Raw genomic sequence first — 13,384 nt, forward strand, 5'->3', positions numbered from 1 at the left:
GGGAGAGAGAGACGGAGAGGTAGGGAGGGTGGAGAGACAGACAGACGGGGAAGGAGGGGGAGAGACGGGGAGGTTGGGAGGGTGTGAGAGACAGACAGACGGGGAAGGGGAGGGAGAGACGGGGAGGTAGGGAGGGAGAGACGAGGAAGGAGGGAGGGAGAGACGGGGAGGTAGGGAGGGAGAGAGGGAGGGAGAGACAGACGGGGAAGGAGGGAGGGAGAGACAGGGAGGTAGGGAGGGAGAAACGGGGAGGGAGGGCCTCGCCAGAGGCTAATTTTCCAACCTTGGACCAGGTGATGTCACGACACGTTCGAACTGGAGGATGTCCCAGAGAAAGTGAGAAGAGACAGAAGAGAGAGAAAATAAACTTTTTCGAACAACGGCCAGCAAAAAGAGGGGAGGGGAAAGAAGTTGGACATGATCACTCTGGCAGTAACTTCTCCCCCACCCCTGGTAAGAAGGTTCCAGCAGAGAAAGCCTGAAGGGAAGAACGGTGTGGATTACAAACCGGACTGCAGCAAAAGGATTTTACCCACCTCAGCACGAATATACCGTACATGTTGGATTAATGTGTTCGTAACTGCAGGGATCTATCAATAGCTGTAAGTATGGTTAACACTTTTATCGATTCCATTCGTGTTAAAGCAAGTCATTTCTGTCAGTAGCGCACTTCTTTCCCAGGCTACAATATTTAATGATAGGCCTGCAATGCAAGTGGTGCATTTTACTTTAGATAGTTTGCCAACTGTTTATGTTGTTTGATAAGTTGAATTAGGCTATGGGCCTGTAGGTAATAGAATAGCAACATCTACTTGCAAACACAGTACTCCGAGGTGTTTATCAACCAATCAATTGATTCGCCTACCTAAGGTGCGCATTGAGTAGCCTACAATGGCTGATTGTGTAACGAAGAACTTGCTGAGAGCAATTACACGCAATTTAACATGTTATGACTGAAGTGGTAAACCAGGTGGGAATCTTTGGAAGTTTTCCAAAAGAAGTGGAGACTGATGATGATCGTAGTATAATAGATGATTACCATTGGCGCAGTTCTAGAATCTGCACTATGTTCAATATACCGTAGCCTTACAATATGAGTGAGGGAATCAGGGGAAAAAAGAATTGACTTTAGATCAGTTTCTAGCTGCAACTTCATCCGCGGATAGATTTGGTGAAGAAGTGAATTAGTGTGTAACTTTAGTTTCATGTGGCTGCCTTTGCCCAATGGAGACGAAATATCTGCATTCAAAGACGTGGGGTTTTCGAACGGCAAACCTTTATGTGGGCCTACTGTGATAGGACTACTACGTTCACCAACCTATGGGAAGCTAATTCCCCACCTCTCAACCAACCAACCAAAGCACCGAGCAACTCTCCACGGGGATGGAATTGAATAGATTTCTGTCATGGATTTCTATAATGCCCACTATGAGTTATTTCCACTGCGTTGGAGCACCGATTATCTGGATGTTTGCCAGACTTAACTCACTTTGGAAGCTTTCCAGGTGTCACCATTGACAGATAAGTGTGGAAATACTGTCAGTCGATATACTTTTCTCATGACCCTATAATATTCATCTCCAGCTTCAGTCGGCTGCGCTTCTTTGGTCTTTTCAAAGGGGGATGATTTAGTCTACCCTTCCCTTGAGGTTGAGCGGTGCCATGGAAAATGTTTGTATATGTGATGTCAGCCAACCTAAACTACTACTTTTTACGCATGAGTTGGAAATAAGGAACCCCCCTCACACACACACACACACACACACACACACACACACACACATTTAGTGCCCCCCCTGCTGACAACAAAGAGGGGAATGACGTTTTAGAGTTCCTGCAATTCTACACATTTCACCATGGGGCAGGCAGAAGATTGAGCAATTTTATAACTAATATCCTGCAATCCTACACATTATTGCCACAGGGTGAAGAGACATTTTTACCACAGGGTGGAGAGACATTATTGCCACAGGGTGGAGAGACATTATTGCCACAGGGTGGAGAGACATTATTGCCACAGGGTGAAGAGACATTATTGCCACAGGGTGAAGAGACATTATTGCCACAGGGTGGAGAGACATTATTGCCACAGGGTGGAGAGACATTATTGCCACAGGGTGGAGAGACATTATTGCCACAGGGTGGAGAGACATTATTGCCACAGGGTGGAGAGACATTATTGCCACAGGGTGGAGAGACATTATTGCCACAGGGTGAAGAGACATTTTACCACAGGGTGGAGAGACATTATTGCCACAGGGTGGAGAGACATTATTGCCACAGGGTGGAGAGACATTTTTACCACAGGGTGGAGAGACATTATTGCCACAGGGTGAAGAGACATTATTGCCACAGGGTGGAGAGACATTATTGCCACAGGGTGGAGAGACATTATTGCCACAGGGTGGAGAGACATTATTGCCACAGGGTGAAGAGACATTTTACCACAGGGTGGAGAGACATTATTGCCACAGGGTGGAGAGACATTATTGCCACAGGGTGGAGAGACATGTTTACCACAGGGTGGAGAGACATTATTGCCACAGGGTGGAGAGACATTATTGCCACAGGGTGGAGAGACATTATTGCCACAGGGTGGAGAGACATTATTGCCACAGGGTGAAGAGACATTATTGCCACAGGGTGGAGAGACATTATTGCCACAGGGTGGAGAGACATTATTGCCACAGGGTGGAGAGACATTATTGCCACAGGGTGAAGAGACATTATTGCCACAGGGTGAAGAGACATTTTACCACAGGGTGGAGAGACATTATTGCCACAGGGTGGAGAGACATTATTGCCACAGGGTGAAGAGACATTATTGCCACAGGGTGAAGAGACATTATTGCCACAGGGTGGAGAGACATTATTGCCACAGGGTGAAGAGACATTATTGCCACAGGGTGAAGAGACATTATTGCCACAGGGTGGAGAGACATTATTGCCACAGGGTGAAGAGACATTATTGCCACAGGGTGGAGAGACATTATTGCCACAGGGTGGAGAGACATTATTGCCACAGGGTGAAGAGACATTATTGCCACAGGGTGAAGAGACATTATTGCCACAGGGTGGAGAGACATTATTGCCGTTTTAAGCTAATGTCCTGCAATTTTACACATTTTGGCCGGGGGCCCTAAGTAACCCCTTATGTCACTTATTACTGGGGCCGGTCCTGGTTGAAGGCTATCACAAAGGTCTACCATCCAAAGGTCTTGTAAATAGGGCAGTTTTTTCCCCATACACCTGTTCAGAAAAACAACTTTGGGCCTATAGCTTAAATGTCCATGGTCAGGCCACATGGTCAGGAGAAGCTCCTAGCCCAAACTTTTCAGTTTGCTGCAGCTAGTGACTGGAACGAGATGCAACAAACACTCAAACGGGACAGTTTTATCTCAATCTCTTCATTCAAAGACTCAACCATGGACACTTACTGACAGTTGTGGCTGCTTTGTGTGATGTATTGTTGTTTCTACCTTCTTGCCCTTTGTGCTGTTGTCTGTGCCCAATAATGTTTGTACCCTGTTTTGTGCTGCTGCCATGTTGTTTTGCTACCATGTTGTTGTCATGTTGTGTTGCTACCATGCTGTGTTGTCAAGTGTTTCTGCCATGCTATGTCGTTGTCTTAGGTTAGTCTTTATCTAGTGTTGTGTTGTCTCTCTTGTCGTGATGTGTGTTTTATCCTATATATTTTTTAAATTAATTATTATTTTAAATCCCAGTCCCAATCCCCACAGGAGGCCTTTTGCCTTTTGGTGGCTGTCATTGTAAATATTAATTTGTTCTTAAACTGACTTGCCTATTTAAATAAAGATTACATTAAAAAAAATATGACCAATCAATATTCCCTATGGAAGAGGAGTTTCAGTGATTCTCAGTGAACAAGGTTTCATTCTAAGACCCGTCCATGTTTGTGAGGCTGTTAAAAAAGGCTGCACGATTGTCAAAACAATTGTTTCCAGTATCTGTGCACTTCTACGTGCAATTTAAACTAACACTTGTGACCTTTAAAGAGCAATCATCTAAACCAGGTGTTATTTGACAGAACTGATGGGAACTGGAACTGCTTTGGCTTCACATAACGATCACTCATGAACACTTTCTGAACGCAGCCCAGTGGAGATAGAGTAACGATTTATCTCTGTCGTCCTTTGTAGCTAATTTGGTAGAGCATTTCACTTGTAACGCCAGGGTCGTGGGTTTGATTCCCGCAACCATCAATAAATAACGACTGTAAATCGTCATGGATAAAAGCGTCTGCTGAATAACATATTATTTATTAAATGAGACAGACTTTAAATATTGTCTCCATTAGATTTGTTCAAGTCTGTGCTTAACCTGGGTCAGTGGATAATTGGAGGGACTGTTGTAGCCTGAAGACAGTTACTGTCTTCATTCCATGTCCCGTGTTGCAACAGGTCTGAAATACATGCATGCTTAGCCTATTTGTGTTTGTGTGTGGGTTGGGGAAGCAGCTGCTTGTGTGTGTGTTCTTATTGCTCAGGGCTCTGACCCTACAAAATGGTTTTGAGGTTGTTTTCATAGCACAGCACCAAATGCACTCCTCAGCATCTGAGAGGGTAAAGTCCTGTGATTGGGCTGTCACTAAGGGGGGAATTCCGACCCGAGTTAAGCGCCCGTAAATGGAACGTAATTCCCTTATAAATGCACTTTTCTCTCTGAGCGTATTCTGACCTTGAATTTAAGCATGAGACTCGCATGCTACTCGCCCGCTGTTAGTTTGGGGGGAGATTGAATAAATGAAAGTGTGTCTACAGATACGACGTATTCTGACCTTGACTTAATTCCCTAACAATTCCACCACTTTTATGCTCGAGGAAACCATGAATAAGGTTTAGTGAACCTGCCGGTTCCAAGTGGAAAAAGCATCTACTTGATATTGTCAGATAGAAATAACACCATTCTCCACGCCCTGTAATTTATAACTTGATAATAACTATTGATAAGAGCTAGGTAAATAAGTAATACCTTTGGATATGGGAATTGTTAATATAAATAACACTTGTTTTAGATCTAGTTTACCTTATAATCCCTGGAGACAAATGTGAAACCAGTCATATGGCAGCACACTGAAGCATACTGACATATCAACTTCCCGACAGTAAAATGCTGTGCCATTATACAGAGTGGAAACTGTACAGCCTTCTAACGTGCAGGGATGTAGGCTAATTAAATCACTATGGAGAGAAGCGCAGACCAAGCAGTAACAGTTTGAACCAGACGCATGGCGCAATACTTGGCTGTGTGTAACGGCTTTCTAATGGTGAAGGAGAGTCGGACCAAACTGCAGCGTGTCTATTGTGATTCATCTTTAATAAACCAACGTAACACACAACAAAACACTAACACTACAAAACGAAAACAGCCTATACAAGCGTCTACTAACCTCTAACCTGGACATCAAGACACACAGGACAATCACCCACAATACAACCAAAAGAATATGGCTGAAATATGGTTCCAATCAGACAACGGTAAACACCTGGATTGAGAACCACTTCAGCAATAGACTTCCTAGAACACCCCACTAAGCTACAATCCCACTATACACACATTCCAAAATCCCAAGACAAAACACACCACAATACAAAAACTCTATGCCACACCCTGGCCTGACCCAATACATGAAGAAAACACAAAATACTTAGACCAGGGCGTGACACTGTGTCATCATACATTTCCATGGTTAGTGCAGACGATAGACTACTACTATTGTACACTATTCTCCCTATTATAATTGTGTGTACACAAATCTTCCAACATTACCATGGGTTGAATATCTGAATGTGGCACTTTTCAGAATGAATCAAAACACGGTTTTCTTTCTTTCGTGTGTAAAGGCTCTCCAAAACCAGTATTTTATGATTCATAAATACTTTCCTAAACCTAAATAATCTACAAGATTATAGTATTTTTAAATCTACCAATTGGTGCTGAAACGGAGACGATATATGCATATATTTAGATGGCTTTCTTTTGTTGATCCCTAATATTCGGAATCCCTCTTGATATATTCTAGCGAGTCTGTCGTCAAAATTATACACTGTATTTAAAGGGATGGCTTAAGGTAAATGTACTGAAACCCCCATTGAATGAAAAGTCCACGGGAAAATATGTTGGCCAGCAAGTGGGCCGGAGGGGTTTTCAGCTGTTTAAATTACATCTATTCAGAGCGCGCAATGTAGCCACATTTGCAGAGTGTGTTACCTGAATAAGGTATGTCTGAATACCAAATGCTGAGGCATAGTGTCTGAATCAGCCCCTAAGTGAGGTGGACATAACCGAAATAGTTCTTCCAAGAGTAGCTGGAGTTAACACACAACAGATGCATAGACACAGACACACACTAATGCGCTTGTCACACAGGCACACACTCAAAAGTAAGTTTTACTGTTGTTGTGGGGACCAAACAATTGATTCCCATTCAAAATCCAATTTTCTCTAACCCTAACCCTAACCCATAACCTAATCCTAAACTTAAACTTAACCGCAAACTCCTAACCCTGACTTCTAAACCTACCCCTTAACCCTAATTATAACCCTAATCCTAAACCTAACCCCTAAACCTAAAATAGCCTTTTTCCTTGTGGGGACCAACGACATGTCCCCACTCCTTGTTTTACTATCATTTGAGGACTTCTGGTCCCCACAATGATAGTAAATCCAAACACACACACACACACACACACACACACACACACACACACACACACCCTATACAAACAGTGCAACAACATTATACAGCGCTTTTATTGATGTTATTACAAAAATATATACAGTGGGGAGAACAAGTATTTGATACACTGTCGATTTTGCAGGTTTTCCTACTTACAAAGCATGTAGAGGTCTGTAATTTTTATCATAGGTACACTTCAACTGTGAAAGGCGGAATCTAAAACAAAAATCCAGAAAATCACATTGTATGATGTAATTAATTTGCATTTTATTGCATGACATAAGTATTTGATACATTAGAAAAGCAGAACCTAATATTTGGTACAGAAACCTTTGTTTGCAATTACAGAGATCATACGTTTCCTGTAGTTCTTGACCAGGTTTGCATACACTGCAGCAGGGATTTTGGCCCACTCTTCCATACAGACCTTCTCCAGATCCTTCAGGTTTCGGGGCTGTCGCTGGGCAATACAGACTTTCAGCTCCCTCCAAAGATTTTCTATTGGGTTCAGGTCTGGAGACTGGTTAGGCCACTCCAGGACCTTGAGATGTTTCTTACGGAGCCACTTCTTAGTTGCCCTGGCTGTGTGTTTCGGGTCGTTGTCATGCTGGAAGACCCAGCCATGACCCATCTTCAATGGTCTTAATGAGGGAAGGAGGTTGTTGGCCAAGATCTCGCCATACATGGCCCCATCCATCCTCCCCTCAATACTGTGCAGTCGTCCTGTCCCCTTTGCAGAAAAGCATCCCCAAAGAATGATGTTTCCACCTCCATGCTTCACGGTTGGGATGTTGTTCTTGGGATTGTACTCATCCTTCTTCTTCCTCCAAATACGGCGAGTGGAGTTTAGAACAAAAAGCTATATTTTTGTCTCATCAGACCACATGACCTTCTCCCATTCCTCCTCTGGATCATCCAGATGGTCATTGGCAAACTTCAGACGGGCCTGGACATGCGCTGGCTTGAGCAGGGGGACCTTGCGTGCGCTGCAGGATTTTAATCCATGACGGCTTAGTGTGTTACTAATGGTTTTCTTTGAGACTGTGGTCCCAGCTCTCTTCAGGTCATTGACCAGGTCCTGCCGTGTAGTTCTGGCCTGATCCCTCACCTTCCTCATGATCATTGATGCCCCACGAGGTGAGATCTTGTATGGAGCCCCAGACCCAGGGTGATTGACCGTCATCTTGAACTTCTTCCATTTTCTAATAATTGCGCCAACAGTTGTTGCCTTCTCACCAAGCTGCTTGCCTATTGTCCTGTAGCCCATCCCAGACTTGTGCAGGTCTACAATTCTATCCCTGATGTCCTTACACAGCTTTCTGGTCTTGGCCATTGTGGAGAGGTTGGAGTCTGTTTGATTGAGTGTGTGGACAGATGTCTTTTAAACAGGTAACGAGTTCAAACAGGTGCAGTTAATACAGGTAATGAGTGGAGAACTGGAGGGCTTCTTAAAGAAAAACTAACAGGTGTGTGAGAGCCGGAATTCTTACTGGTTGGTAGGTGATCAAATACTTATGTCATGCAATAAAATGCTAATGAATTACTTAAAAATCAATGTAAGTAGGAAAACATGCAAAATCGGCAGAGTATGTGTTTGTAGTATGTGGATGTATTCATGTCCTCTTCTCTCCTGGGGTGTATTCATTACGTCCTGCAACGTTAACCATGTAAGAACCAAACGGAAGCATACAGAGTAAACGGAAACAAAACGGGGAGGGACCTATCTAAATTTGTCCAATAGAAACTCTTGTTTTCATTACAAAACGTTTTGTTAACTGTTACTGTTGCAAAACGTTTTTTTGCAACAGACGAAACATTTTGTAATAGAATCACTGAAATGAATACACCCTGCTCTCCTATGTTTTCTCCACAGACAGAGAGGCAGTCCCTCCTGAACTCAGGCTGGCACAGAGCAGCAATCTACGCTAGGCCAATACTGCCTTGATCTGCTACAGCCAGCTGTTAGAACACACTCACCGCATGGGAACGAGAGGAAGAATGAGAGAGAGAATAAGTATTGCCAGGGCTGACTGTCTCTGCGTGTCGAGGCCAAAGACATGCACACTGTCTGTTGTTACTGTCTCTGTGTGACGAGGCCAAAGACATGCACACTGTCTGTTGTTACTGTCTCTGTGTGACGAGGCCAAAGACATGCACACTGTCTGTTGTTACTGTCTCTGTGTGACGAGGCCAAAGACATGCACACTATCTGTTGTTACTGTCTCTGTGTGACGAGACAAGCACACTGTCTGTTGTTACTGTCTCTGTGTGACGAGACAAACACACTGTCTGTTGTTACTGTCTCTGTGTGACGAGACAAGCACACTGTCTGTTGTTACTGTCTGTGTGTGTCGAGGCCAAAGACATGCACACTGTCTGTTGTTACTGTCTCTGTGTGACGAGGCCAAAGACACGCACACTGTCTGTTGTTACTGTCTCTGTGTGACGAGGCCAAAGACATGCACACTGTCTGTTGTTACTGTCTCTGTGTGTCGAGGCCAAAGACATGCACACTGTCTGTTGTTACTGTCTGTGTGTGTCGAGGCCAAAGACATGCACACTGTCTGTTGTTACTGTCTCTGTGTGTCGAGAAAAGCACACTGTCTGTTGTTACTGTCTCTGTGTGACGAGACATGCACACTGTCTGTTGTTACGGTCTCTCTGTGTGTCGAGGCCAAAGACATGCACACTGTCTGTTGTTACTATCTCTGTGTGACGAGACATGCACACTGTCTGTTGTTACTGTCTCTGTGTGACGAGACATGCACACTGTAAGTTGTTACTGTCTCTGTGTGACGAGACCAAAGATATGCACACTGTCTGTTGTTACTGTCTCTGTGTGACGAGACATGCACACTGTCTGTTGTTACTGTCTCTGTGTGACGATACATGCACACTGTCTGTTGTTACTGTCTCTGTGTGACGAGACATGCACACTGTCTGTTGTTACGGTCTCTCTGTGTGTCGAGGCCAAAGACATGCACACTGTCTGTTGTTACTGTCTCTGTGTGACGAGACATGCATACTGTCTGTTGTTACTGTCTCTGTGTGACGAGACATGCACACTGTCTGTTGTTACTGTCTCTGTGTGACGAGACATGCACACTGTCTGTTGTTACTGTCTCTGTGTGACGAGACATGCACACTGTCTGTTGTTACTGTCTCTGTGTAACGAGACATGCACACTGTCTGTTGTTACTGTCTCTGTGTGACGAGACATGCACACTGTCTGTTGTTACTGTCTCTGTGAGTCCAGGCCAAAGACATGCACACTGTCTGTTGTTACTGTCTCTGTGTGACGAGGCCAAAGATATGCACACTGTCTGTTGTTACTGTCTCTGTGTGACGAGGCCAAAGACATGCACACTGTCTGTTGTTACTGTCTCTGTGTGACGAGACAAGCACACTGTCTGTTGTTACTGTCTCTGTGTGACGAGACAAACACACTGTCTGTTGTTACTGTCTCTGTGTGATGAGACAAGCACACTGTCTGTTGTTACTGTCTGTGTGTGTCGAGGCCAAAGACATGCACACTGTCTGTTGTTACTGTCTCTGTGTGACGAGGCCAAAGACACGCACACTGTCTGTTGTTACTGTCTCTGTGTGACGAGGCCAAAGACATGCACACTGTCTGTTGTTACTGTCTCTGTGTGTCGAGGCCAAAGACATGCACACTGTCTGTTGTTACTGTCTGTGTGTGTCGAGGCCAAAGACATGCACACTGTCTGTTGTTACTGTCTCTGTGTGTCGAGAAAAGCACACTGTCTGTTGTTACTGTCTCTGTGTGACGAGACATGCACACTGTCTGTTGTTACGGTCTCTCTGTGTGTCGAGGCCAAAGACATGCACACTGTCTGTTGTTACTATCTCTGTGTGACGAGACATGCACACTGTCTGTTGTTACTGTCTCTGTGTGACGAGACATGCACACTGTCTGTTGTTACTGTCTCTGTGTAACGAGACATGCACACTGTCTGTTGTTACTGTCTCTGTGTGACGAGACATGCACACTGTCTGTTGTTACTGTCTCTGTGAGTCGAGGCCAAAGACATGCACACTGTCTGTTGTTACTGTCTCTGTGTGACGAGGCCAAAGATATGCACACTGTCTGTTGTTACTGTCTCTGTGTGACGAGGCCAAAGACATGCACACTGTCTGTTGTTACTGTCTCTGTGTGACGAGACAAGCACACTGTCTGTTGTTACTGTCTCTGTGTGAGACAAACACACTGTCTGTTGTTACTGTCTCTGTGTGATGAGACAAGCACACTGTCTGTTGTTACTGTCTGTGTGTGTCGAGGCCAAAGACATGCACACTGTCTGTTGTTACTGTCTCTGTGTGAGGCCAAAGACACACACTGTCTGTTGTTACTGTCTCTGTGTGACGAGGCCAAAGACATGCACACTGTCTGTTGTTACTGTCTCTGTGTGACGAGGCCAAAGACATGCACACTGTCTGTTGTTACTGTCTCTGTGTGTCGAGGCCAAAGACATGCACACTGTCTGTTGTTACTGTCTCTGTGTGTCGAGAAAAGCACACTGTCTGTTGTTACTGTCTCTGTGTGACGAGACATGCACACTGTCTGTTGTTACGGTCTCTCTGTGTGTCGAGGCCAAAGACATGCACACTGTCTGTTGTTACTATCTCTGTGTGACGAGACATGCACACTGTCTGTTGTTACTGTCTCTGTGTGACGAGACATGCACACTGTAAGTTGTTACTGTCTCTGTGTGACGAGACCAAAGATATGCACACTGTCTGTTGTTACTGTCTCTGTGTGACGAGACATGCACACTGTCTGTTGTTACTGTCTCTGTGTGACGAGACATGCACACTGTCTGTTGTTACTGTCTCTGTGTGACGAGACATGCACACTGTCTGTTGTTACGGTCTCTCTGTGTGTCGAGGCCAAAGACATGCACACTGTCTGTTGTTACTGTCTCTGTGTGACGAGACATGCATACTGTCTGTTGTTACTGTCTCTGTGTGACGAGACATGCACACTGTCTGTTGTTACTGTCTCTGTGTGACGAGACATGCACACTGTCTGTTGTTACTGTCTCTGTGTGACGAGACATGCACACTGTCTGTTGTTACTGTCTCTGTGTAACGAGACATGCACACTGTCTGTTGTTACTGTCTCTGTGTTACGAGACATGCACACTGTCTGTTGTTACTGTCTCTGTGAGTCGAGGCCAAAGACATGCACACTGTCTGTTGTTACTGTCTCTGTGTGACGAGGCCAAAGATATGCACACTGTCTGTTGTTACTGTCTCTGTGTGACGAGGCCAAAGACATGCACACTGTCTGTTGTTACTGTCTCTGTGTGACAAGACATGCACACTGTCTGTTGTTACTGTCTCTGTGTGACGAGACATGCACACAGTCTGTTGTTACTGTCTCTGTGAGTCGAGGCCAAAGACATGCACACTGTCTGTTGTTACTGTCTCTGTGTGACGAGGCCAAAGACATGCACACTGTCTGTTGTTACTGTCTCTGTGTGACGAGACATGCACACTGTCTGTTGTTACTGTCTCTGTGTGACAAGACATGCACACAGTCTGTTGTTACTGTCTCTGTGAGTCGAGGCCAAAGACATGCACACTGTCTGTTTTTACTGTCTCTGTGTGTCGAGGCCAAAGACATGCACACTGTCTGTTGTTACTGTCTCTCTGTGACGAGGCCAAAGACATGCACACTGTCTGTTGTTACTGTCTCTGTGTGACGAGACATGCACACTGTCTGTTGTTACTGTCTCTGTGTGATGAGGCCAAAGACATGCACACTGTCTGTTGTTACTGTCTCTGTGTGCCGAGGCCAAAGACATGCACACTGTCTGTTGTTACTGTCTCTTTGTGTCGAGGCCAAATGCATAGACAGAAGGTGACTTGGACATGAGCTTGTTAATGACATGTTAATGACATTTTAATAACATGTTAATGACATGTTAATGAATGTGGGTATGTTGCCTGTTAACATGGCCCCTTCTGATCTTTACTCTATTTCAGTATTTAGGGGCCTTTGAGGACCCCATACATACTTGGCCGATAGCCAACTTGAGATGTATGCATACTTTTTCCCTTGAATATTTATATCTATCCAGGATAGGCTATCTCTGTGGCATCAATATATTATGTATGCCAACTGTTAGAGTTGGATGGATCTCAAACTAGGCCTAAACCATACTTAGACAGTATGTTCTTTCATTACCTTGCAGCTAGTTCTTTTGTGGAGGACTCAGTCCATTATCCTAGATGACCACAGATAGGGTTCTGGTCAAGAGTAGTGCATTGTATGGGGAACACTAGGATGGAATTGAAAACACCACCATACTCTGTCCCAGGGGTTTGTGGGTAATTCCACATCTTTAGACAGGTGTGTACAGACACATAGATGATACACATGTCAGACTCCCAGTCTGTCTATCTGTCTGTCTGGCTTCAGGGGTTCGTTGTACCTGTAAACATAGGGGTGGTATGTGGTTAAAGTTTGAGGTGTGTGTATGTGATTGTGTGTGACACAGAGAACATGTCCATCAAATCAAATTTTGTCACATACACATGGTTAGCAGATGTTAATTTGAGTGTGGCGAAATGCTTGTGCTTCTAGCAAAGATAATTGTGTAGTCTTGAGCGATTTCCTAGGTTAGCTAGCCAGCTATTGTCGTTCTTTTAACGCAACGT

At 44.6% G+C, this 13,384-nt stretch overlaps 1 protein-coding gene across 4 annotated transcripts in view; it reads left to right on the forward strand.

Moving 5' to 3' along the window:
* The first annotated feature begins 447 nt into the window (after positions 1-447).
* LOC115119920 (collagen alpha-1(XVI) chain-like) overlaps positions 448-13,384 on the forward strand; it is a 165,296-nt gene continuing 152,359 nt past the window's right edge. For all 4 annotated transcript variants that reach the window (XM_065020260.1, XM_065020262.1, XM_065020263.1 and 1 more), the window contains exon 1: positions 448-602. The gene's annotated coding sequence lies outside the window, so the exon portion shown is untranslated. The remainder of the gene's footprint in view (positions 603-13,384) is intronic.

Source organism: Oncorhynchus nerka, linkage group LG7 (genome assembly GCF_034236695.1).
Source record: "Oncorhynchus nerka isolate Pitt River linkage group LG7, Oner_Uvic_2.0, whole genome shotgun sequence".
NCBI classification, from domain to species: Eukaryota; Metazoa; Chordata; class Actinopteri; order Salmoniformes; family Salmonidae; genus Oncorhynchus; species Oncorhynchus nerka.